General features: G+C 43.4%; 1 protein-coding gene across 2 annotated transcripts in view; it reads left to right on the top strand.

The window, feature by feature from the left end:
• MBNL3 (muscleblind like splicing regulator 3) overlaps positions 1 to 25,026 on the top strand; it is a 176,922-nt gene that overhangs the window by 39,457 nt on the left and 112,439 nt on the right. The window lies entirely within an intron of this gene.

The following is a 25,026-nucleotide window of genomic DNA, read 5'->3' as shown; positions in this document are numbered from 1 at the left end:
TCTCTCCCACCTCTCTTCTCCATAGTGCTAGCACACAAGAGAGGGAGGCACAAGTGTCACGAAAAAAGGAATAGCAAGGGCAAACGAGGGCAAGGTAAAGTTTATACTGTCTTTGGAGGCATGCAGTGTGCTTGATTTGACAGCGAAAACATTCAATCCTGGTGAATTCATTGGCTGCTTTGTGGTGACTATCACCTAGTGTTACGAGACTTGTCTACGGTGCTCGTACAGATAAAACTGGAGACATACGCATGTGACCTGCACAGCGCTGTAAAACCTCATTTATATTGATTTTTGTTAGAAACGGTCAGCATGAAATTTAGAAAGAAATGTGAGATTGGTGACCATCTTTGCCTCAAATAAACAGATTGATGTGAACCATAAATCCAAGCCCTTCCGAGAATCGTAAGGCAAGATGTAATGGTACAGTGCAAAAAAAATGCCTATGTCTTGCTTTCTGATCGTTGGTTGAATTGATCTCATTTGAATCGATATGGACCGGAAAATATTGGATCTAAGTGTATTCTTATTCAGAGATTGAACAGTGACAGATCACGGTCTAGACTGTGTGACGTATCTATATTACTATAGTGCCCTTGAGGTAGAGACTTGGAGAGGTCATGTCTAGATCAAAGTATAGACAGCCGATTGCAGCCAGCGATGCTTCCTCTGCAGCAATATAACAAATGTGGCATCTTGTATCTTGGCTGTAATGAGTCTGACATGTGCGGGTCAGATCTGATTAACCTTCCCCATGCTATTTCCTTTTTTGCAGAGGAAAGGTTGTATGTCTTACAATTATGGCAAGTAATGGTTTGCAGCCACTTGCAGTAGTTACATTTCTTAGAATTCTCCACCACAAAACCAAAGAATATACTTTATAGAATAATTTAAATTAAGTAAATCAATTAAAGTATTTACTTCTTCGTTCAAGCATAGCCTATGCATTTAATGTTATTGGCTGATTTTGAAAAAGGGATTGGCTCACAAATGGCACTTTTCACCTATCCATAGTCTAGGCCAGAGGATGGGCAAACTGCGGCTCTCCAGCTGTTGTAAAACTACAAATCCCATCATGCCCTGCTGTAGTCTGATAGCTGTAGGCAGACTGGGCATACTGGGAGTTGTAGTTTTACAACAGCTGGAGAGCTGCAGTTTGCCCATCCCTGGTCTAGGCGATAACTGTATGACTGGAGGTCTGACTACTGGGACCTCCACCAACCATGAGAATGACGGGGCCCCTGGGTGACAGGAGCTGTAGTGCACGTACGCAAATACAGCTCCATTCACTTCTATGGGATTGCTGGACATAGCCAAGAGCTTCTACCCGGCACTCCCATTGACTGGAGTAGTGGTCACACGTGTACAGTCGTGGCCAAAAGTTTTGAGAATGACACAAATATTTGTTTTCACAAAGTTTGCTGCTAAACTGCTTTTAGATCTTTGTTTCAGTTGTTTCTGTGATGTAGTGAAATATAATTACACGCACTTCATACATTTCAAAGGCTTTTATCGACAATTACATGACATTTATGCAAAGACTCAGTATTTGCAGTGTTGGCCCTTCTTTTTCAGGACCTCTGCAATCTGACTGGGCATGCTCTCAATCAACTTCCGGGCCAATTCCTGACTGATGGCAACCCATTCTTTCATAATCTCTTCTTGGAGTTTGTTAGAATTAGTGGGTTTTTGTTTGTCCACCCGCCTCTTGAGGATTGACCACAAGTTCTCAATGGGATTAAGATCTGGGGAGTTTCCAGGCCATGGACCCAAAATGTCAACGTTTTTGTCCCTGAGCCACTTAGTTATCACTTTTGCCTTATGGCACGGTGCTCCATCGTGCTGGAAAATGCATTGTTCTTCACCAAACTGTTGTTGGATTGTTGGAAGAAGTTGCTGTTAGAGGGTGCTTTGGTACCATTCTTTATTCATGGCTGTGTTTTGGGGCAAAATTGTGAGTAAGCCCACTCCCTTGGAGGAGAAGCAACCCCACACATGAATGGTCTCAGGATGCTTTACTGTTGGCATGATACAGGACTGATGGTAGCGCTCACCTTTTCTTCTCCAGACAAGCCTTTTTCCTGATGCCCCAAACAATCGGAAAGAGGCTTCATCGGAGAATATGACTTTGCCCCAGTCCTCAGCAGTCCATTCACCGTATTTTCTGCAGAAGATCAATCTGTCCCTGATGATTTTTTTTTTTTTAGAGAAGTGGCTTCTTTGCTGCCCTTCTTGACACCAGGCCATCTTCCAAAAGTCTTCGCCTCACTGTGCGTGCAGATATGCTCACACCTGCCTGCTGCCATTCCTGAGCAAGCTCTGCACTGGTGGCACTCCGATCCCGCAGCTGAATCCTCTTTAGGAGACTATCCTGGCGCTTGCTGGACTTTCTTGGACGCCCTGAAGCCTTCTTAACAAGAATTGAACCTCTTTCCTTGAAGTTCTTGATGATCCTATAAATTGTTGATTGAGGTGCAATCTTAGTAGCCACAATATCCTTGCCTGTGAAGCCATTTTTTTGCAACCCAATGATGGCTGCACGCGTTTCTTTGCAGGTCACCATGGTTAACAATGGAAGAACAATGATTTCAAGCATCACCCTCCTTTTAACAGGTCAAGTCTGCCATTTTAACCCAATCAGCCTGACATAATGATCTCCAGCCTTGTGCTCGTCAACACTCTCACCTGAGTTAACAAGACGATTACTGAAATGATCTCAGCAGGTCCTTTAATGACATCAATGAAATGCAGTGAAAAGGTTTTTTGGGGATTAAGTTAATTTTCATGGCAAAGAAGGACTATGCAATTCATCTGATCACTCTTCATAACATTCTGGAGTATATGCAAATTTCTATTATAAAAAACTTAAGCAGCAACTTTTCCAATTTCCAATATTTATGTAATTCTCAAAACTTTTGGCCACAACTGTACACTACTGCTCTATTCACACAGGGGACTCTGGTCAGACCCCCGCAATCATACATTTCTCCTGTTTTGTGGACAGGTGATAAATGTAGGTTGTAGTTCAAGCCCTTCAATTACTGCTCTAGAAAATTTAAAGGGGTTGCCCCATCAATACAAACCATGTCTTTATGCCCTACTAGGTTACCCCCATTAATGCATACCCTGTCGATATGGAAAAAAAATTGCGATACATGCAAACATAATATATGGGCTAAGCCCTGACTCTGATATGATAACATCTAAAACTCTCAGACAATATATTTTGATAAAAACACATCTGTATCCGCCTACCCACGCCAAGGTGGTCTCAGTCAGGCAGGTCCTACTCTAAACCTACCTATGCCGTTAGCCATCTACATTCAGGAGAGCAGACCCTGCACGTATAGTGTGAGGCTCCTAGTCACCTGTGTGCATCGAGCAAACACAGAGGCAACTAGGAGCAGCACACTATATGTGCAGAATTATCTCTCCAGAATGTAGATGGCCAATGGCATAGGTAGGTTTAGAGTAGGACCTGCCTGACTGAGACCACCTTGGCGCAGGTAGGCGGGCACAGATTTGTTTTGATCAAACTATATTGGCTGAGAGTCTCAGATTTTATCATACCAGAATGAGGGCTTAGGGCATATTGACAGGGTATATGGACTAATACATTCCTTCATGAATACAAACTATGTCTATATGCCCTACTAGGTTGCCCCATCAATATGATCCATGTCCATTTGCCCTAATAGGTTGTGCCATCTATTCAAATCATGTCAGAAACCCCCAGTCTTGATTAAATCTCCGCCTCTGCTTTGAGAAAGATCTACTGGTCCAAGTCACTCAAGGTTTTCTAGTTTTTTAAAGCCAACCATTCTGTACATGTATAGAGCACTAAAGGGGAAGCAGTAATGTGGAGTAAATTACTTGATCTTAGAAGCTCTCTTGGATATCTCATAATGTTGCCTGAGGTAATAAAGTCAGAATTGACATGTCGATCACGTGGGAACCAACATTCGACAAGTGTACCGATAATAGCATGGATAGATCTTAGGACCTGTAATGAACCTAAGGAAAGGTGTGCTGGGATATGCACAACTAGTTTCCTCATTCACCTTACATACAAGAGCCCTGGTGACATCTTCAGGACTGCCAGCCAAAGATGAGAAAATTGGAAAGCTGAGCTTGTGCAGTCTTTCGAATTCCTTTATCGGTGCAGTCACGAATGTCGTGTCACCAAAACTTTCAGCCTGGTTGCTCTTCCAACTGGGTTTTCTCCAGGTTTACTATACTTCTCAATTCCTTGAGTACTGAGTGCCTTACCTTTTTGATATATTCTACTCTTATCTGTCCCAAAAAGGATTCTTACTCTATTAATTTTAATTAAAATATATGAACACCATTGGTAAAGATCTTTTCTATACATGCTCATTTCAAGGGACATTAACTAAGGCTCGTGGGCCCCCAGAGACAAGCGGCCCATGGTTCAATAGGTATCGGGCTGAAGGCTCGTTTGGCTAAATCTCCTGATTTTGTTTTTTATTTATTTTTTTCCCCCCCGTACAATGCAATCCTATTAAAATAAAGCCTGACCTGATACGCTATCTAGTTCAGTATGGAATCCTCTGTTAAGTGTCTAAGGGGCTTGTTGAAATATAAGCTGGTGATCACAATGCTATAGTCAGCAGGTGCGACAAAAATGTTAAATGATGGTCATGACAGAAGTGTGCAATATTACAAGAAAGCCGAGTAAGAACATCAGCTAATGAGTGGCCCTTAGGCATAGTCTAAAGAAAATGGGTCTTTTTTTTTTTCTTTTTTTTTTTTTTTTTTTTAAGTTAGTAAATGGTCCTAATTGCATATTTCAAGAATCAACAGATATGACTACCTGTTTCAGACTACTTACTACACAGGGATTGAGTCAAGGTGTTCTAGTATCATACAAAATTCTCAATACAGAACTGAATAGCCCAATTGTTGTACTTGAATGGAGTTTTGTATATGTGGTAGATTAGACAAGAAGCCAGAAAAACTGAAAAATATCTCGTCCAGTGTCGAGAGTTTTCACCCTGTAAAGTACATAAACTCAAGGAGTACTGCACTTGAGCATCAGATTGAAAAGTCAGAGGATTTACATTACAGAACAGAGGAAAAGCTACTGCACATATTCTGTATAGAGATCCCTATTAGCCGTGGTCCTTTATGAAAGAATGCGAGGTATGCGCTGAAAGAATGCAGAGTCAGAACTATGTGGAATCCGGCAGTGCGAGTAGGACTGTATCTAGGCACTTCCTAATCCTTTATGGGAGTTCATTCAGCAAAGACCCTTAAATATTATCTGATAGTCCCAGTTCTTTAGCTAAAGTCTGCACAATCGTTCAGGTTTTTTTTTTTTTTGTTTTGTTTTTATATTCCATAAAGCCCATTTCCTACTTGACATTCCTTAGGCTTAATCATTGCTCTGCCTTATCACTGTGAAGTAAGTACCTCTGCCGGCCCTTGGCCTATTGACAAGGGCTGTGGTCAACTTAGCAGCTCAGCCTGGGTACATAGGTACTTGGGTTGAAAAATACTCAGCATTTCCCAGTTTGATCCAAAGGAAGGCATCCAATGTATTGAGAAATTGAAACAGTTGTCTGGTTTTAGTAAATCAATTTTCAAGTAAACTATTAGATAATTCTGAGTAAAAAAAATGAGGTCTCTAGTTTAGGGTTGTTGCCTATTAGCCAAAGAAGAGAGCGCCAAAAGAGCATTTCTACTTCTGGAGGACCTAACATGAACATGCATGACATAAGTAGCCCACTTAATTTGAATGGGAGATGTCATTCTCAATTTACCCTGTGGTAGTGCTGCAGGGAGACCGAACACGTGCTTATGGCTTCCTCCATGGATTATACCTGATCTCTGGTAGTCCCTGCAGCAGAAAGCCCTGGGATCAACTTATTGTCATCAACCTCTCTTCACCCCATCATATTTCAAGAATGGAATATGTAAATTAGATATATCCTTCTGCACCAAGGCATGTAATAATTAGGGACTTTTACATGAGACGATGATTGGGAACAAAGTGATGAACGTTCATACGAGTGCTTATTTGCCCAATCACTGCCATGTGTGTGTTTTAACATTTTTCTCTGTACCTTATCAGTGTACCATTGGTTTTAACACCCTTCAGCTTTTCATAGGCCGTATGATGTCACATTCATTGGTCCCCCGGCCTAGGCACAGTGCAGCCCTATTAAAGTAAATGGACCTGACGGCGATGCTAAGCACAGCTGCTATACAATGTACGGTACTGTGCTTGGTAAGCAGAGAGAAGGCTGTGGCCCTACTGCAACCGCCGCTGCCTATTCAAACAGCTGATCAGCGGGTGTCCCAGGCGTGGGCCCCCCACCAATCAGATACTAATGACCCATCCTAAGGATAAATCGGTAAAAAACAAAGCAAAGAAAACACAAATGTTTATACAGTCAACAATATATCGGCAAGTCAAACAATAAAGATGACCATAAACAATCTATATCTGTTGGAAGAATGATTGTTTGACCAACGGCCATCTCTAGGTACTCCCCCTCGCACAACTCCACATTCAGCTTGGCCAAACGTGTATGTGCTGTCAATTGTAAGAGAGAAGGAAGCCACTGTCAGACACCTCGAGCTGTGGCTTATCTCCTGGGAGAACAGAAAGATCAGGCGAAAATATTCACTTCGCCTGATCCTTCTATTCCCCAATATCATCTGTCAGTGATGATTCAGGAACGTTCATTAGACTGTTGTCTAAACCTGCCATTCTCAGCAGATTTCACTGACCATTCACTAATGTACATGGGGGGCCTTTAGTCTGTGAATGAGCCTTGTTCTCTCCGAGCTAATATCGGGCTGTGCAGAGGTGCTGTACACTGGTTACATGCACATCCATATGGCCAATCTATGTATATATAAGTACAGAATTGTGATGTAAAAAACGAAGATGAAAGACACAACTGTAAAATCTAGTAAATCAAGAAACTCCTTGCAACATTTCCTGAGGGATGGGAGGAATTGGCATTCTTTTACCTCCACAAGACTAATTTTTCTTGTTTCGATACATGAATAAAATGCATTTGAGAATAATTTTAAAAGGGTTTTCCAACATTTTAATACTGATGACCTATACTCTAGATGGGTCATAATATCTGATCGGTGGGGGTCCGACACCCGGGATCCCTGACGTTCAGCTGTTTGAGAAGGCATCAGTGCTACTGTGGGTGTCCGTGGCAGCTCACCAAGCACAGCGCTGTTTATTGTATAGCGGCTGTCCTTGGGATTGCAGCTTGGCCCCATGCACTTCTGTAGGTCTGAGCTGCTCCTAGGCCACGTGACCGATGAGTGTTGTCACTGGCCTATGAGAAGCTAAGAGAAGGCCGCAGCATTACCACGACCACTACTTGTTTCTCCGCCAGCTGATCGGTGGAGGTTCTGGGTGTCTGACCTCCACCGATCAGACACTGATGATCTAGCAAGGTAGGTTAAGTATTAAAATGTCAGAAACCCCCTTAAAGTAATAATGACTAAGACATCAGACTTGGCTGTAATTTTATGTCCAAGTGCAATATTTTGATGGAAACTAAACATTTTGTATAATATCTCAAATGCCCTGCATGATAAGTTTCAGGGTATAACGTGTTTTATTGGTAGGCTGCAGCTTATAGTTCGTTACCCCTTTAACAGCTCAGCTGAACTCTTCTTATGCAGTAGGACTTCACTGATTAAATTTTTTTCGGAATGCAGATCACTAGCACAAGGTATGGCCAGAGATTTTAGCTCTGAGGCCCGCAGAAATGTAAATGCAGCTCTGGATTATAATGCCATTATCGATGGGTCAGAGCAAAAGTAATGCATTAATAAAAACGGTGTTCTTGATTATGAGGAATAATTTTCCAATTCAGGGACAAAGTACATTGCCCTCTTAGAAGTCAGTTGATTGGCATTGGTAATGCTCTGTAAGGCTACTTTCACACTAGCGGCACGAACCCCTGGTAGGAAAAAATATGTACAGAGAATTTTTATATAAAAAAAATAAATATATATATGTCAGGTTTCTGTGCTGTAAAAAAAATGAGACAAAGATAATCATTTTGGAACTTTTTCCACCTTTTTTAATGTGACCTATAAACTGTACAACTCAATTGAAAAACAAACTGAAATCTTTTTTTAGGTGGAGGGAAGAAAAAAAATATAAAAATAATATGGTTGCATAATTGTGCACACCCTTAAACTAATACTTTGTTGAAGCACCTTTTGATTTTATTACAGCACTCAGTCTTTTCGGGTATGAGTCTATCAGCATGGCACATTTTGACTTGGCAAGACTTGCCCACTCTTCTTGGCAAAAACACTCCAAATCTGTCAGATTGTGAGGGCATCTCCTGTGCACAGCCCTCTTCAGATCACCCCACAGATTTTCAATCGGATTCAGGTCTAGGCTCTGGCTGGGCTATTCCAAAACTTTAATCTTCTTCTGGTGAAGCCATTTCTTTGTTGATTTGGATGTATGCTTTGGGTCGTTGTCATGCTGAAAGATGAAGTTCCTCTAAATGTTCAGGTTTCTACCAGAAGCCCGAAGGTTTTGTGCCAATATTGACTGGTATTTGGAACTGTTCATAATTCCCTCTAGCTTAACTAAGGCCCCAGTTCCAGCTGAAGAAAAACAACCCCAAAGCATGATGCTGCCACCACCATGCTTCACTGTGGGTATGGTGTTCTTTTGGTGATATGCTATGTTATTTTTGGGCCAAACATATCTTTTGGAATTATGGCCAAAAAATTCAACCTTGGTTTCATCAGACCATAAGACCTTTTACCACATGATTTTGGGAGACTTCAGATGTGTTTTTGCAAAATGTTGCCTGGCTTGGATGTTTTTCATTGTAAGAAAAGGCTTTCATCTTGCCACTCTACCCCATAGCCCAGACATATGAAAAATACGGGAGATTGTTGTCACATGTACCACACAGCCAGTACTTGCCAGATATTCCTGCAGCTCCTTCAATGTTGATGTAGGCCTCTTGGTAGCCTCCCAGACCAGTTTTCTTCTAGTCTTTACATCAATTTTGGAGGGACGTCCAGTTCTTGGTAATGTCACTGTTGTGCCATATTTTCTCCACTTGATGATGACTGTCTTCACTGTGTTCCATGGTATATCTAATGCCTTGGAAATTCTTTTGTACCCTTCTCCTGACTGATACCTTTTAACAGTGAGATCCCTCTGAAGCTTTGGACGCTCTCTGTGGACCATGGCTTTTGCTGTGGGATGTGACTAAGAAAACTTCAGGAAAGACCAACTAGAGCAGCAGAACTTTATTTGGGGTTAATCAGAGGCACTGTAACTGATGTGATTGCTTAATTCTTAGCACAGCTACAACCCCAGTTATAAGAGGGTGTGCACACTTATGCAACCACATTATTTTAGTGTGGTTTTTTTATTTATTTTTTTTATTTTTTTTATCCCTCCACCAAAAAGATTTTTAGTTTGTTTTTCAATTCAGTGTCAGTTTATAGGTGGAAAAAGTTCTGAACAGAAACCTGACTCTATATATATAATTCCCCAAATTTACAACAAAATCTGATCTGAATGTAAAACAGTGGTCCCCAGCCTCTCTTGCACCATGGAACAGTTTAATGCAAGACCGTTGTTTTTCCAGGGACTGGTGCAGTAGCCAACATCACCAATAATAACACTATATAAAGGCCAAATAATACCGCTCCACCATGACCATACCCATTTGGGTCAGCATTAATAATCCCTCCCTCAGGTTATGTCTCCTCTGACTTCCAGTCCTGCACAGATCACTTTGACCTCTCCTGACCACAATTTGTTTCTGCATAATTGGACACAGAGCACACACATTTTGTAATGATGCCTCCTTTTATGCCTTACCTAGTTTATTATTATTATTATTTATTATTATTTAAGCGCCATTCATTCCATAGCGCTGTACATATGATAAGCGGTGCACATGCATAACACAGACAATTGTACTAATCATAAACAAGATGAGTTACAAACTGGTACAGAAGGAGAGGGCCCTGCCCGTGAGGGCTTACAATCTACATGAGTAATCATCCCCAATTAGGCCCCAGTCCCATTGGTAATTTACAGATGTAGTGCCCAAAGTAGATATAATGCCCCAGTAATGTAGAGGTTAACTGGGAACTTGACGTGGCCTCTGGGAATTTTTTGTTTTGTTTAGTGGCCCCACGTTGTAGGCGAGTCCAAATTGACAGAAGGCAGGGCAACACAAGCAGATGTGGTCAACACAAGCACAATTAGGCAGGGACAGTAGAAGGTGGGGCTTGCAATACCATAGTTCAGCATGAAATACCACCCCAGCAGAACCATATACCACAGTGCAGCATAAAATACTGCCCTATCGCCATACTGAAGACAGGGATACAGTTGAATTCAGGAGGGCTGCTGGCTAGGTGTATATGTAGCTGATTCTTATTGCATTAATTAATTAATGCTAAGGGGATCAGATTATGTACCTGGCCAGTAGCTGTGAGGAGGGCTTGGGCAGCCCCCTGGGTATTGGCCTCTGAGAAATTTCCCTGTGGCTAGTCTGGCTGTGCAGTGGTGCCATCTGTACATATAATGCCCCCCAGTAGTGCTGTCTTTACATATAATGCCCGCTTCACAATATATGCACTATGTACCTAAATGCCCCAACCTCTCCTCCGTAGCGCCATTGGAGTCTAAAAAGAGAAGGAAAAAAAAAAAGCCACCTGCTCAGGAGGTTGCAGTGATGTCACAACGACGATCCTGCACCGTAGCACTGCATCATATGCCTCAGGCCTATGAGGCTGAACGACTGAGCACAGGACTCAAGTGTTTGGGATCTCTGCTGTAACGCATGCCATTTTACTGCAAATTTGTTGCAAATTTTGCAAATTTTTGATGAAAATTATCCTGTTATATGATGCCGGTCTGAATTGTGTAAAGAAGCTTGGTTAGGATGCGGCATAATGAATACCGGCTTGTCCCAGACCCGAGGCGAGCTGGCGTGGCTCACGTGTGTAGTCTCTCTCTAGTTTCTACATAACACATTACAGAAAAACGTGCAGCATGTGACTCTCTAACCATAATTCATATTCATAGGTGAGCGATGATTACATTGAGATGGTTCTGGAGCGAGCGGGTAAGTTACCATCAATCTCCCGATGCATAAGGGATTTCACTATGGATGATGAGTTCTGTTCTTACAGGGAGGAGTTAACTTTAATACCTTCCAACAAGATTCAGATGCGATATCATCTGCTCATGAGCTTCGTTTTTATCTGTTGCCAGAGCTTTGATTTTAAGATATTTTGGGCTTTGTATAAAAGCAAGGAAATTCACTTAGGCGCAGCGTTAAATCCATATGGATTTTTTTTTTTTTCAATTTATTCATTAGATATATATATAATTTTTATATATTTATTTTCTTTTGAGGTTACCGCCACACAGTCAGTAACTTATGCAGTTTTGGAAGCCAAAACCATGAGTGAATTCAAAAACAAGTTCGATCTGTCCTTTAGGCCCCTTTCACACGCGTGGGTGCAATGCTTGACATAAACGCATAGCACCCGCACTGATTCTTGACCCATTAATTTAATCGGTCTGTGTAGATTTATTTTTATTTTTTTCACGCATCAGTTCTGCGTTGGGTGAAAAATACAGCTCGTTCTATATTTTTACATTTTTCACGCTGCCCATGGCCCCATAAAAGTGAATAGGGCTTCAGTGAAAAACGCATTCCATCTGCAAGCAAGTCCGGATGCAGTTCGTTTTTCGCTGATGGTTGCTAGGAGATGTATTGTAAACCTTCATTTTATTTTTATTTTTTTATCCCGTGCATGAAAAACGCATCGCACCTGCGCGGAAAAAACTAAACACAATCTCAGACAAAACTGACTGAACTTGCTTGCAAAATGGTGTGAGTTGCCCTGACCGCATCCTGAGCCAATCCGTACCGTTCGTGTGAAAGGGGCCTTATACTTACTCTCCCCCTTAGGATCCGCTCCAAAACTGTACCAGGAACCTAAATAATTAAATAGCAAACTAAATGCTGCATGCAATAAAACATGCACCATTTTCTATCGCAGTGATTTTTATATGAATTAGGCTACACCCTGCAAATCGCGGATCCGCAAAACACTGATAGCGTCCGTGCGCATTCCGCAGCCTTTAATATAACTGCCTATTCTTGTCCGCAAAGCGTGGACAAGAATAGGACATGTTATATTTTTTTTGCTGGGCCACGGAACGGAGCAACAGATGTGGACAGCACACGGAGTGCTGTCTGCATCTTTTGCGGCCCCATTGAAGTAAATGGGTCCGCATCCGAGCCGCCTAAAACTGCTGCTCAGATGCAGACCAAAACAATGGCCGTCTGTATGAGGCCTTATTGGGGGGAAAGAAAAAAAATAAAACCTCCTTGTATCTCCATAGGAAGCTGGAGGCCTATGGAGGTACACTTTGGGTCTATAGACTTCTATGGGTGACGTATTGCAGCTAAATACTTTTTCGTAACTTGGGCAGGACCATAATACAGTTGTCTGCATGAGTCTTTAGGGCCATTTTGTCTATTTTCCTGCACACTTTTTTTTTCCCTCTTTCATACTGTGATATTCACAATGTAGGGTAGGTTTCCACCTCTGTTTAACTGATCCAACAGAGAACAGTCTGTTGGAGTACACCAGATCCAGTGTAGCCTGATGGGACGCTATTGTCTATAATGGGATGACACATTCGCTTTCTGGCAAAATGGCGGGTTTCAGCCAGGTAAAAACTTTTGCATGCAACAGTTTTTTGACCGGACGAAAACTGCCATTTATGCTGGAAGACAGCCTTTATCCCATATCTCAATATGGTTTGGCAGTGAAGGGCGGTATCCATTTGGGCCAGATTCTGTGTTCTCTGCCGGATCAGTTGGGTCCCGTTCACATCTCGGTTTTAGAGATCCAGCACAAATCCTGGCTGTAGCCCAGGCAAAAAAAAAAAAAAGCTGTGCATGCCACAATTTTTGTCCAGCAGAAACCATGCCATGAAACGGATCACCTCCGGACATCATTGTGGTCAGGCTGTGAACCAAATTTTAATCGGTGTTTTGAGCCTACCCTGAGTATTTTGACATTAAACTAGGAGAGGGGCTATAATTCTAATTTTGAAAAAGAAACCGGATGCAAAAATTTGGTTTGCATTGAGCCTCACTTGCACTTAAAAAAAAAAAAAAAAAAAAAAAATCCTGTAGAAAGCATCGGTGATGGACTTTTTTTGGGGGGGGGGGGGGGGGGGGGCTAAAACAAGTTGCAGATAATCAACAATATAAGGCTAGATCACCAGATGCAGTTTTTACGTCTGTTTTTGGCCGCCGGTCTCCTTGTGTCACTTACAGATGGCACATGTCCTGCCGAACAGAATTACAAATGACTATTTTATCTTTACTCCTCTTTTAGGCCAATTATATTACATTCTTGTTCTTTCACCCACGAATCAGATTTTATCATCTTCATCTACATGGGGACAAGTGAAACTGACTGTCCTTTTCAGCCAGACAGATCACTGGAGATATCAGATGTGTCCATTTTGTCCATGTGTCTATGCTGATGCCGCAGTGTTCTGTTATCGCATCTAATCTAATGTTACTGTTCTCACATTGCACATTTAGCTCTCGGTCCCCTTTTTTTTTTTTTTTTCCCCTGTGCTTTTCGTCTTTCTTTGTCCCAGTGCCAACGCATTTAACATTGCCCGTGTCCTCGTCTCTGGCCGAACTTGATTGCAGTTGATATGTGTTTTATAAAGTAGGTGTACTGAGGCGCCAAATATATGGTGAAAAGGTATAAGTAACCTACTGGACCCTGCGTTTTTTCGGGAGATTGCATTACCAGAGATTACTGGATGAACTTAACAAAAACCACCCAGATTCCACATCGGTTACAAGTCTGCCTGCCAGATTTGGATTTTGCCTAGTAAGCTATTTGTTCTAAGGATATTTATGGGAAAGTAATCTCTAATGGATATTTATAATGGGAAACTCCAGATTATCTTTAATTCATCGCAGATAATTCTTAACATCTATCCAAAGCATATGGGTAAGGCCTCATGTACACAACCATAGTTTTGGTCCGCATCCGATATGCATTTTTTGCAGATGGTTTGCAGACCCATTGATTTCAATAGGGCCACAAAAGATGCGGCTAGCACACCTATGTGGAGTCCACATCAGTATGTCTGTCCGCAAAAAAAAAAGTCCTATTCTTGTCTGAGATGAGGACAAGAATAGGCATTTCTAACAGAGGGCAGGATGTACCGATCTGCAAAATGCGGAACCCACATGGCCGGTATCCCTGTTTTGCGGATCCGCAATTTGTGGACTGTAAAACTGGATATAGTTGTGTGCAGGAGGCCTAAGTGTCTGATTGCTAGAGATCCGACTGCTGGGACCCCTCATGATCAAAAGAACAGGTGCGAATGGAGCGGTGCTTGATCACTGCTCTAGTCGCTTCTGTGGGACAGACAAAGATGGCATTCGGCTCTGTCACCTACAGCCCCATAGGAGTGGATTGGGTGGTGGTCATACATGCCTTTTTACTGCTCTCTTTACGCGGGACCTCCACTTTTGTAATTGCTTGGGGTTCCAGTGGTCGGACTCCCGGCGATCAGACGCTTATCCCCAGCATGGTGGCTCAGTGGTGAGCACTTGGTGCCTTGCAGCGCTGGGGTCCTAGGTTCAAATCCGACCAAGGACAACATCTGCATGGAGTTTGTATGTTCTCCCAGTGTTTGTGTGGGTTTCCTCCCACACTCCAAAGACCTACTGATAGGGAACTTAAATTTTCAAGTACCCTAATAAAGTGAATATCAGGAGAGTGGTGTTCAATGATCTGGGCCTTCATCCATTAGCCACAGTTGAGAGGAGCTACAAAGAAAGTCTCTTGCTCTGGAGGACCCAGTATGTCCATGAATTACAGACAGGTGTACGTTGATTTCAATAAAAGCATTGTAATTCTTCATATCCCCTGTGGAGGCGCTGTGTTTTATCATGGTATATTACAGCAGTGAGGCTGCGATCATCTAATCAGCGGACCCTTCTAACACATGAGGCATTGTGGACGACCTTCTTAATAAGCTTAGGCTACTTTCATAGTAGCATTTTTTGCGGATTCGTCATGGATCTGCAAAAACGCTTCCGTTAACATAATACAACCGTATTCATCTGTCATGAATGGATCTGGTTATATTATGTCTTCTAAAGCCATGACTGATCCGTCATGAACACCATTGAAAGTCAATGGGGGACGGATCTGTTTTCTTTTGTGTCAGAGAAATTGGATCCGTCCCCATTGACTTGCATTGTGTGTCAGGATCCGTCTTGCTCCGCACCACATGGGGAACAAAATACCCGCTGCAGGCAGCGTTTTGGTGTCAGCCTCCAGAGCGGAATGGAGACTGATCGGAGGCAAACTGATGCATTCTGAGCGGATCCTTTTCCATTCAGAATGCATTAAGGCAAAACTGATCCGTTTTAGTCAAATAAGCCTTCCCTGTATGCTGCACCATTCATACCGAGCTTACTGGTAAATGCACAAGCTGTCTCTACATCTTCTAGTGAGGTCCAGCAAGGCTGCGACCCTGCATACTGTACAGTAACCAAATTATGCATTGTATAGGCATGTAACCTCCTATGGGAGCAGGAGGATGAGAGTCGGAAGCTGTAATGCTATTATTGTAGATTAAATGAAAATAAACTACATGAAGTATTTGTGGTTTTGGGCTGTAGTATGTCCAAGGAACAATTACATGTCCTAGATAATTATCAGAACTGATTTGAGAAGAAAAGTGGACACAGCGACTTCCATATGTGAGCGGTGCTTTTTGCATATTTTTTTTATTTTATGTTTTTGTTTATTTTAATTTAATGTCTGAATGTCAGCGGAGTCTGGTTCATCTGTATAGTCTGTAAAAATAAAAAAAGACTTCAAGTTAAAAGGATCTACTGTGTGTGTGTGTGTGTGTGTGTGTGTGTGTGTGTGTGTGTTTTTTTGTGTTTTTTTGTTTGTTTGTTTTTAATCCTTGTTTGTTTGGTCTGAGTACTTAAAGGGGTTGTCCCATCTCGGACAATAGGGACATATCGCTAGGCTGTGCCCCCATTGTCTGATAGGTGCAGGTCCCACCGCGGAGACCCGCACCTATATCGAGAACTGGGCCCCGCAAGTGAAGGAGCAGCATCCCTCCATTCATTTCTATGGGGCCGCCAAAAATGGCCGAGCACTGGCTCGGCTATTTTAGTTGGCCCCATAGAAATGAATAGGAGCCTGGGCCGCACATGCGTGGTATGCTCCCATTCACTTCTATGGGAGCAGCGCTTGGTGGTGGATGGACCCCGGGAAATCTGTGGTCCTCCAGCCACAGCTCTCCCCACTCCGTTCTCGTTGTAGGTGCGGGTCCTAGCAATATGCCCCCATTGTCTCAGATGGGAATACCCCTTTAAGGGGGTTCTCGGGGCTTTCTTCAAAATCTTGGTGTGCTGACCTGTGGAGGAAAGAGAGTCTGCTTAGTACTTATCCTTCCATTGCACTGTCGATGCAGTCATCTCCTCTGCACTCGCGTGACCGCTGCTCAGGTCCTTACCAAATGCGTCCCTATAGGCTCATGCACATTGCTGATCCGCAAAACACTCATTACGGCCGTGTGTTTTCTGCATTTTGTGGAATGGGTCGTACTGCCTTCTATATAGAACTGTCCTAAACTTGTCCGTAAAACGGACAAGAATAGGACATCTTCTATTTTTTGCAGAGCCGTGAAACAGAAATACAGATTCGGATAGCACACAGGTGAATTGAACCCAAATTGAAGTGAATGGGTCTGCATTTGACCCACAAATAATGCAGATCGGATGCGGACAAAAAATGTTTGTGTACATGAGCCCTAAGTCTTCCAATTTTGCTGCCTACACTTGTGCACACTGTCGTAGACGTTTTTGCAGTCCGCAAAACACTGAAACTGGCCATGTGTGTTCCGCATTTTGTGGAACGGGATATCTGGCCCATTATAGAACTGTCCTATCCTTGTCCGTTATGTGGACAAGAATAGGACATGTTCTAGATTTTTGCAGATGCCACGGAACAGACCTACGGATGCGGACAGCACACGTTGTGCTGTCCGTAATTTTTTTACAGCCTTATTAAAGTGATTGAGTTCGTGTCCAACCCTTTAAAAAATGTGGATCGAATGCGGACAAAAATATATTTGTGTGCATGAACCCCAAGTTTTCCTGTTGAGCTGTATATACCATAAAGACAGTTGAACAGGAAGTCTCGGGATCACATCCATTCAGGACCTGAGCTGAGGAGCCCATAGCCGGGCTGCATACAACAGAGATGGTCGCATCGGCAGAGCGACGGATGGGCGAGTACTGAGCAGACTAATCTTCCCTCCACAGCACACAGCAAGATTTTCAAGAAAGGCCAGAGAACCCCTTAGGGGGTTTCCGGCTATAGCCCCATTTTTAATTAAGCGCCAGCCTGAGTTCCACATAAAGCATTCCTCTGTTCCAGCTATGCTTCCAGCCCCTACTTCGACTGGGTCAAGTGTGCCACTGCAGCTAGTTACTAGCCTCATCGGTGACCTGTCCAAAAATGGCCCATCGGTGAAAACAGTTTAAATTAATTTTAGATGCGTAGCTGTTGGGCTGACAGTCCTCCCTCCAGACTGCGCCATACACATGCACACTCTTCCATGTTTTCTGAATTGGGAGAGAGTTTTCGGCATCCTCTTGTACATAAGGATCGGACATATTGAAATCAAACTGCCTGATCCTGAATCTGATCCTGATCTCCTAAATCTGCTGTCAACACATTAGTTGGTTGACAATCTATTGTGTATGGTCAGCTGAATGCTGTGGAATGAGTGCAAACAGATGAGCGCATGGGCGCCAGTTTGATTCATAGACGGATCCATTTATTTATAATGTAAGCTTATTGAATGGTGCCCGATTTCTAAACTACTTGGTAACAAAGGCTCAGCATTTTGTGTGTTAGGTTAATTCTTCCTTCGTGAAGCGGGAGGGCCCAGGATTGTTTTAGGAGAAGGCACCCCACCTACAGCAGCTAGCACAGACTTGTTTGAGGAGCTTTATTTTTGAGTATGGATATCATGGCATTTTATAGCATAATAGGTGGAACGGCTTGGCAGATTAGCATGTTCACACATACAGGAATGGTTTTGGTTTTACTGAGAATTCCCTTATTTTTTTTATTTTTTTTTCTTTAAAATCCACTCAACCTTTTATGAAGTTCTGTTTCTGCATAACATGTCTTATGTGCTTTACCTCAAGTTGCTGAACTATGCAGTAAATGTACTTGAAGGCTATGTAAGCCTTTTGCGGCCAATTTATTTATATTACATTTGTAATCATTTTGATCTAAAAATCTATTTTTTCAATAGTTTTTTTAATTAAAAATATGGAGCACTTTTTTCTGTACAGAGCTGAGATTCTCTAGTAGCAGCCTCTGGTTTTTCTGTCTTTTCCGTCATTTGGGGAGCTGACAGCGTCCTTATCTTTGTTCTCTGACATTATAAACACTACTTTATAGCTCAGTTATTATCTTACTTTGGCTTAAATGTTTATGACCTCTTAGTAGTTTACAGATAAGGATTATTAGATGACCGGCACAAGGTGAAAGTAGCAGTCACACAGCTAAAAAAAAAAAAACTGTTAACCCTTCATGACAAAATAGATCAATATTTTTAATAAAGGCCAATCAAAAATAATTTTTAGCCAAAAATTCTGTACATAGTTTTTAAAGGGGTGGTCTCCCCTCCAAAGTTGGTGGCATATTGCTAGGATATGCCACCAATGTCTGGTATGGCGCACACCTGTGGGATCCGCACCTGTCTCTAGAACGGAGCTTCCAAAGTGAACAGGAGCGTACCACACATGCACGACTGCCCTCCATTAATTTCTAAAGGGGTGCCGAAAATGGCTGAGCAGCAAGCTCGGCTATTTTCGGAAGTCCCATAGAAATGAATGGCGAGGGCACCGCGCAAGCAAAGCTACCACTGTCTAGATTCACTTTGGGAGCTCCGTTCTAGACATAGGTGTGGGACCCACATCTGTCTGACATTGTTGGCATATCCTAGCATTATGCCTTCAATGTTTGCAGTGAGACAGCCCCTTTATGTGAAATATTCTTGTTATAGTCATTACGTTTTCTGCAGACAATTCTAGGTAATATAGACTATGGTCTTAGGTCCCGTGATTTGAGTTGACAAGAAAAAATTGACGTGTCCTATTTCATGCTGTATTATGAAGCTATTCTCCCCTAAAAGAATGGTCTCTCAGGGAAAATGCATTGCCTCTTGTAGTCACCATTTGGCATCACGCAGTGCCTCCTGCCATGTAATTACAATTCTGGAGCATCTATTCTTGGGACTCCATGATGTGCCATTCCTTTATTATTCCCTTTAGAAGGTTTGACGGAATTACTAGCAGCTTGCAGTGACAGTCCAGATGGGTGCTACCTGTTTGGATCTGTTATCCCTCCATCGCCACTCTAAATTTATCTAATCAGTGCTGCCATTGTCAGACTGCGCAGGGACACCCCCCGAACTGTAAACGCCCATCCGGACCTTCCTAACTGCTGGCAGGAATATTAATATTGGAATGGAAGCTCATAATCCTAACAATAGAATTGTTATTACAGAGGAAATGCAAGTAGTTACTAAAATAGTCAGGAGAGGGGGCAGATCCTCTTTAAAGGGCTTTTCCAGTACTTGAATATTTGATGGTCTATTCTCAGGATAGGTCATCAATATCAAATTGGTGGAGGTCTGACACCCGGCACCCCCCATGATCAGCTGGCGGCCATGAGTACCAGAAACTATACAGTGGATGTAACTGGAAGCAGAAGGTCCCATCCACTGTGGTGACAGTACTACAGCTCTGCCCCCATTAAAGTGACTAGTTTCGGTGCCAGCGTGCTGCAGTGCACCTCCCACAGTGTGCAGAGCCTTCTGTCCATAGAATAATTTCCAGTGGTGCCACGAAACAGCTGATCAGTGGGGTGTCAGACCCCCACCGGGCAGATTTTATGACCTACTCTGAGGACAGGTGATCAATATCGAAGTATCAGAAAACGCCTTGAAGATGCCCGTTTATGTACTGTGTATAGAACACAAAGGATGAGTGTATTTTATAAAGATATGTACCAAGGTCTGGCGGTGTGACCTGCTCCTAGTCTTACAAGCCAATGGATAATATAATGACGTATTACTGCCTCGGATCTGTTCTTTATTTCATACATGGAGGCCTCTCAGACAGTGGCGTAACTACCATAGTGGCAGACCATGCCACTGCTATGGGGCCCAGGGCAAGAGGGTGCCCAGCTGGGATCATCTCCTCTTCTACTGGTCAGTACTCTACCCGCTAAAGCAGGGGTGCCCAACCTGCGGCCCTTGATACCATTCTGTGCGGCCCCTAACCATCTGGTAACAGACATGTATGTCTGTTTTGTGGCTGCTCAAATGTTATTTCCATGAATTCTTCCATTAGAGGGGAGTCCGGGAGGGAACTGTAACTAGATATGAATGGTATATACTGTATGTTCAATATACCATAAATACAGGATTTCAGTTGTTAATACCTCCTTTAAATTTTATTTTTGGCGCTTGACGTTGGTTCACTCTGACAATGTGGCCCCCAACCAGAAAACGTTGTGCACTTCTGCTCTAAAGGAACAACTTTTACCAAATGAGGCAGGCGTCATAGGAAGGGGTTTAGGCAGGAACCCTTCAGTCCTGTGGTGGGGGCGGGGGGTTTGGGGGCGCGCCTGGATTGATCCTTGCTGTCTGGGGCCCTCACTTCTCTATGTACACCAATGCTCAGATATTGCCGCTACTTGAATTATTGACAAATAATCCAATTTTCCTGTCTCGCTATGTACAAGCAACGGTTTTTGGGTGAAGAGCATCAATATTGGCCATGCACTGGCCTTTCTTCTGTATCGCCCGTGTAGTTTCCGTAAATACGGCTGGTTCCCGTCTAATTCTTTCCACCGCATGCCAGTCTGGCTGCAGAGAATACTTGCCTCGTATTCAGTGGAATGGGTCCTTAAACCGAGCTGGTTTGGGTTTATGCTACTGCTGGACCAAGACCAAAGGATCCAGACAGGAAAGACCTTTTAGGCAGTCCTGCTCCGGTCATACCATTCATCAGACCATTGTCATCATGTGAAATGTGTACATCCAATGGAAGTCAAGTATAGTGAGAATACTTTATATAATTAGTATCCTCTGCTCAATCCTAGATCACAGTATCACAGTGAGATAACGGATATAGGGCTCATCTTGTGTGGTTTTTGGCACCCATAGCCAGATTTTATTCTGTAAGACTTCCTTTTCACATAGTTTATTTGCAACTTTTATTTGGCTTGTGTGTTGTTGTTTTTTTTGTTTGTTTTTTGTGGTCTCTTTAAAGGGGTTCTCCAATTTATAATCACATTTTACAGATTGGCGATTGCAGAGGGAGTTCATGAGAATTGACTATAGCCCCACGGGCGGCCCGATGCGCACAGCATCATAGTAACCTATGATGCTGTGCGCTCAATGTATGCCGCTCTGGGACATATGGCCCGCTCACGGACCGTATGTCTCGGAGGGCATAAGGTCGTGTGCATGAGCCCTTAGAGAGAGACTTGTTTTAACTTTTCTGTCAACTTAGGCTTCTTTCACACTCTTATTGGTGCGGATCCGTCATGCATCTGCACAGATGGATCCGTTCAGATAATACAACCGCATGCATCCGTTCAGAACGGATCCGTTTGTATTATCTGTAACATAGCCAAGACGGATCCGTCTTGTACTCCATTGAAGGTCAATGGAGGACGGATCCGTTTTCTATTGTGCCAGATTGTGTCATAGAAAATGGATCCGTCCCCATTGACTTGCATTGTGTGTCAGAACGGATCAGTTTGGCTCAGTTTCGTCAGACGGACACCAAAACGCTGCAGGCACCATTTTGGTGTCCACCTGCAGAGCGGAATGGAGACTGAACTGATGCATTCTGAGCGGATCCTTATCCATTCAGAATGCATTTTGGACCGCTTGTGAGAGCCCTGAACGGATCTTGCAAATGGAAACCAAAACACCAGTGTGAAAGTAGCCTTAGCTAAATGGGGGTTTGTTTTTTGCAGGACAGTTTTTTGGCTTTGTTGCTTCCATAAGAGAATGCATATGGCGGCATACGGCTCAATATTGCATTCCGGGTCTGTGGATAGCTCAGTGTGAGCCTCTGCGGGCAGCATATAGTACTCATTCCAGAATAAAAAAATATACATATTCTCCATGAATGGTAACGTTTTAGCTTGATGGTAGCTGTAAGAACTACAAGTCTCAGCATTCTAGGCATACAGAAGCACGAACACATAGAAACTGTACGTTGTGTTTTTTTTTTTTTTTTTAATTCAGTGCTGCACGTGTCCTATCTTAGGAGCTGAGAAGTTCATTGTATTGTCCGGCGCGCGGGAGGCGACACACCCCAAAATGGCGTTGTTTACCCTTGCTTCATAGACGTGGGGCTTTAGGTTCCTCTTCTTTACAGACCTCGGTGGCAGAACGCATGACACATTTTTTATTTTCCCTATCGGGGTGTAATCCTTGAGACGGGCACATTAGCCGGGGAACGTGAGACTTTTCTGCTCCGCTCCTAGGACTCGCAGGGTTAACAGAAGTACAGCTTCCCTCTGACACAGTGGGGCTGCCGGTGCCAAGAACCCATGAACGCGCCAAGCAGAATTGCGTAACCTTGCATAAAACCCATCATTCTCAAGCAACAACCAAAGTATGTGGAAAGCACCTTCTCTGCCAGAGATCTCGGCAATATCTTGCCAGCCCGCTTGGCACCCAGGAGTCTTGGGGATGTATTAAGTTATGACGGCCCTTGGCAACTTCAGCTTTTCCTTATAAGAATATTATTCTGAATGGAATGTGCGAGCACGTAGCCAGCGGGGTACTTAAAGGGGCAGCACCATGTAAAAGATATGTAACCTCACCCATCGACATGTATTCATTATATGGACAACTTATAGTCTAGACCAGGGGTCAGCAACCTCCAGCACTCCAGCTGTGGTGAAACTACATCTCCCAGCATGCACACTTGCAAACTGCTCAGAATTCATTCATGACTTCTAGGAGGAATAATAAAGGAATGGCACATCATAGTCAGAAGAATAGATGCTTTATAATTGTTATTACATGGGGATTTCAAGTAGATACTAAAACGCACGTTAGGAGAGGGGACCGCTCCTCTTTAAGGGTACTTTCACACTTGCGGCAGATGATTCCGGCAGGCAGATCCGGCAATCCGGACACAAACTGATGGCATTTGTCAGACGGATCCGTCTGACAAATGTATTAAAATATCGGATCCGTCTCTGGTGTCGTCTGGAAAAACAGATCTGGTATAATAATTTTTTGCATTTTTAAAGGTCTGCGCATGCGCAGACCGGAAGGCCGGATCCGTTTTGCCGGAATACTTTATGCCTCAATGTAGGTTAATGCCGGATCCGGCAAGTGTTCAATATTTTGGGCCGGAGAGAGAAACTGCAGCATGCTGCAGTATTTTCTCCGTCCCCCCAAAAAAACGTAAGAGGGACTGAACTGATGCATCCTGAACTGAATGCTCTCTATTCAGAACGCATTAGGGTAAAACTGATCTGTTATTTTTCCGGTATTGAGCCCTAGACGGAACTTAATACCGGAAAACAAAAACGCTAGTGTGAAAGTACCCTAAAGCGGCTGCTTTGTTCTTAAAACAGCACCCCACCAGTCCATGGGTTGTGTCTGATATCATTGCCCGGTCAATTCACTTCAATGGAGCTGAGCTGCAATACCAAAAACCGCCTATAGTCAGGCGTGGCGTTGTTTCGAAGGCCTCATTCACACTGCCATTGTCCCGCAATGCACGGCCAGCTGCATGCAGATCGCGGACCCATTCCTAGAACAAGTTCCACCAGCAAATGCAGTAATACCAGATTGTTGTAGTGAAAAACGTGCTATAGCCGACCACTGCATGCACGCTGGCCGACAATCTGTGTCTGGAGAGTGAAACTCCCTCCTACAATTCTATGTTTCCGTCCTATCAATTCCTCTACTGGAAGAGATGGGGTTAATGTCTGTCTCTCCAAACCCCCCCTTCCCGTGGAGCTCTGCCACCAGCTGAAATCTAGACTTTGCTCCAGCTCCTATATGGTCCTAGCCTTGTAGCCTTTGTCATCTTCCAATTTCAGCAGAATATCGCAGTCGTCCGTCTGTTAAAAGTAAAAAAAAAAAAAAAAAAAAGCAAACCCCCCGCACATGTCAGACAGCAGGCATTCTCGTAATAAAACCGATCTCCTGCCAAATAGACTGCTATAAAACGAAGGAGGCTATTGGGCGTCAGCACGGACCTCTGAGCTACAGAGAATGTCATTGGATCCTCCCGCCTCCACGCAAGCGCACATTCGGGTAGGAAAGTCCCTGCTTCAGTCTACAATGGTTGACGGCACTAAATTACCATAGTGTCAGTATGTTGGAGGTTTTCCTGAAGCTAATGGGCTCCTTCGCACAGAATGTGCCGGGTTTTGCGGTCCGCCGCCGTGTGCCCATTATAGAAATGCCTATTCTTGTCTGCAGTTTGCGAAACGGGCGGCCCAAGGGCTCATTCACACGACCGTGGTTTGGTTCCGCATCCAAGCTGCATTTTTTGCGGCTCGGATGTGGACCCATTCACTTCAATAGGGCCGCAAAAGATGCGGACAGCACTCTGTGTGCTGTCCACATCCGTTGCTCCGTTTGGTGGTCCGCTAAAAATCATAGATCATGTCCTATTCTTGTCTATTTTGTAGACAAGAATAGGACATGTTAGTTTTTTTTTTTTTTTTTTTTTCTGAGCTGCGGACCAAAAGTTCGGGGCCGCGCTCTGGAAATGCGGTTGCGGACATAATTGTGGAACAGATCCGGACCCATTCTATGGACGTGTGAATGGACCCTCAAAATAAGGCCTCTTGCACATGAATGTATTT

Source organism: Bufo gargarizans, chromosome 9 (assembly GCF_014858855.1).
Source record: "Bufo gargarizans isolate SCDJY-AF-19 chromosome 9, ASM1485885v1, whole genome shotgun sequence".
In the NCBI taxonomy this organism is placed as follows: domain Eukaryota; kingdom Metazoa; phylum Chordata; class Amphibia; order Anura; family Bufonidae; genus Bufo; species Bufo gargarizans.
The sequence above is the reverse complement of the archived record's forward strand: the minus strand, read 5'-3'. Positions and strand labels throughout refer to the sequence as shown.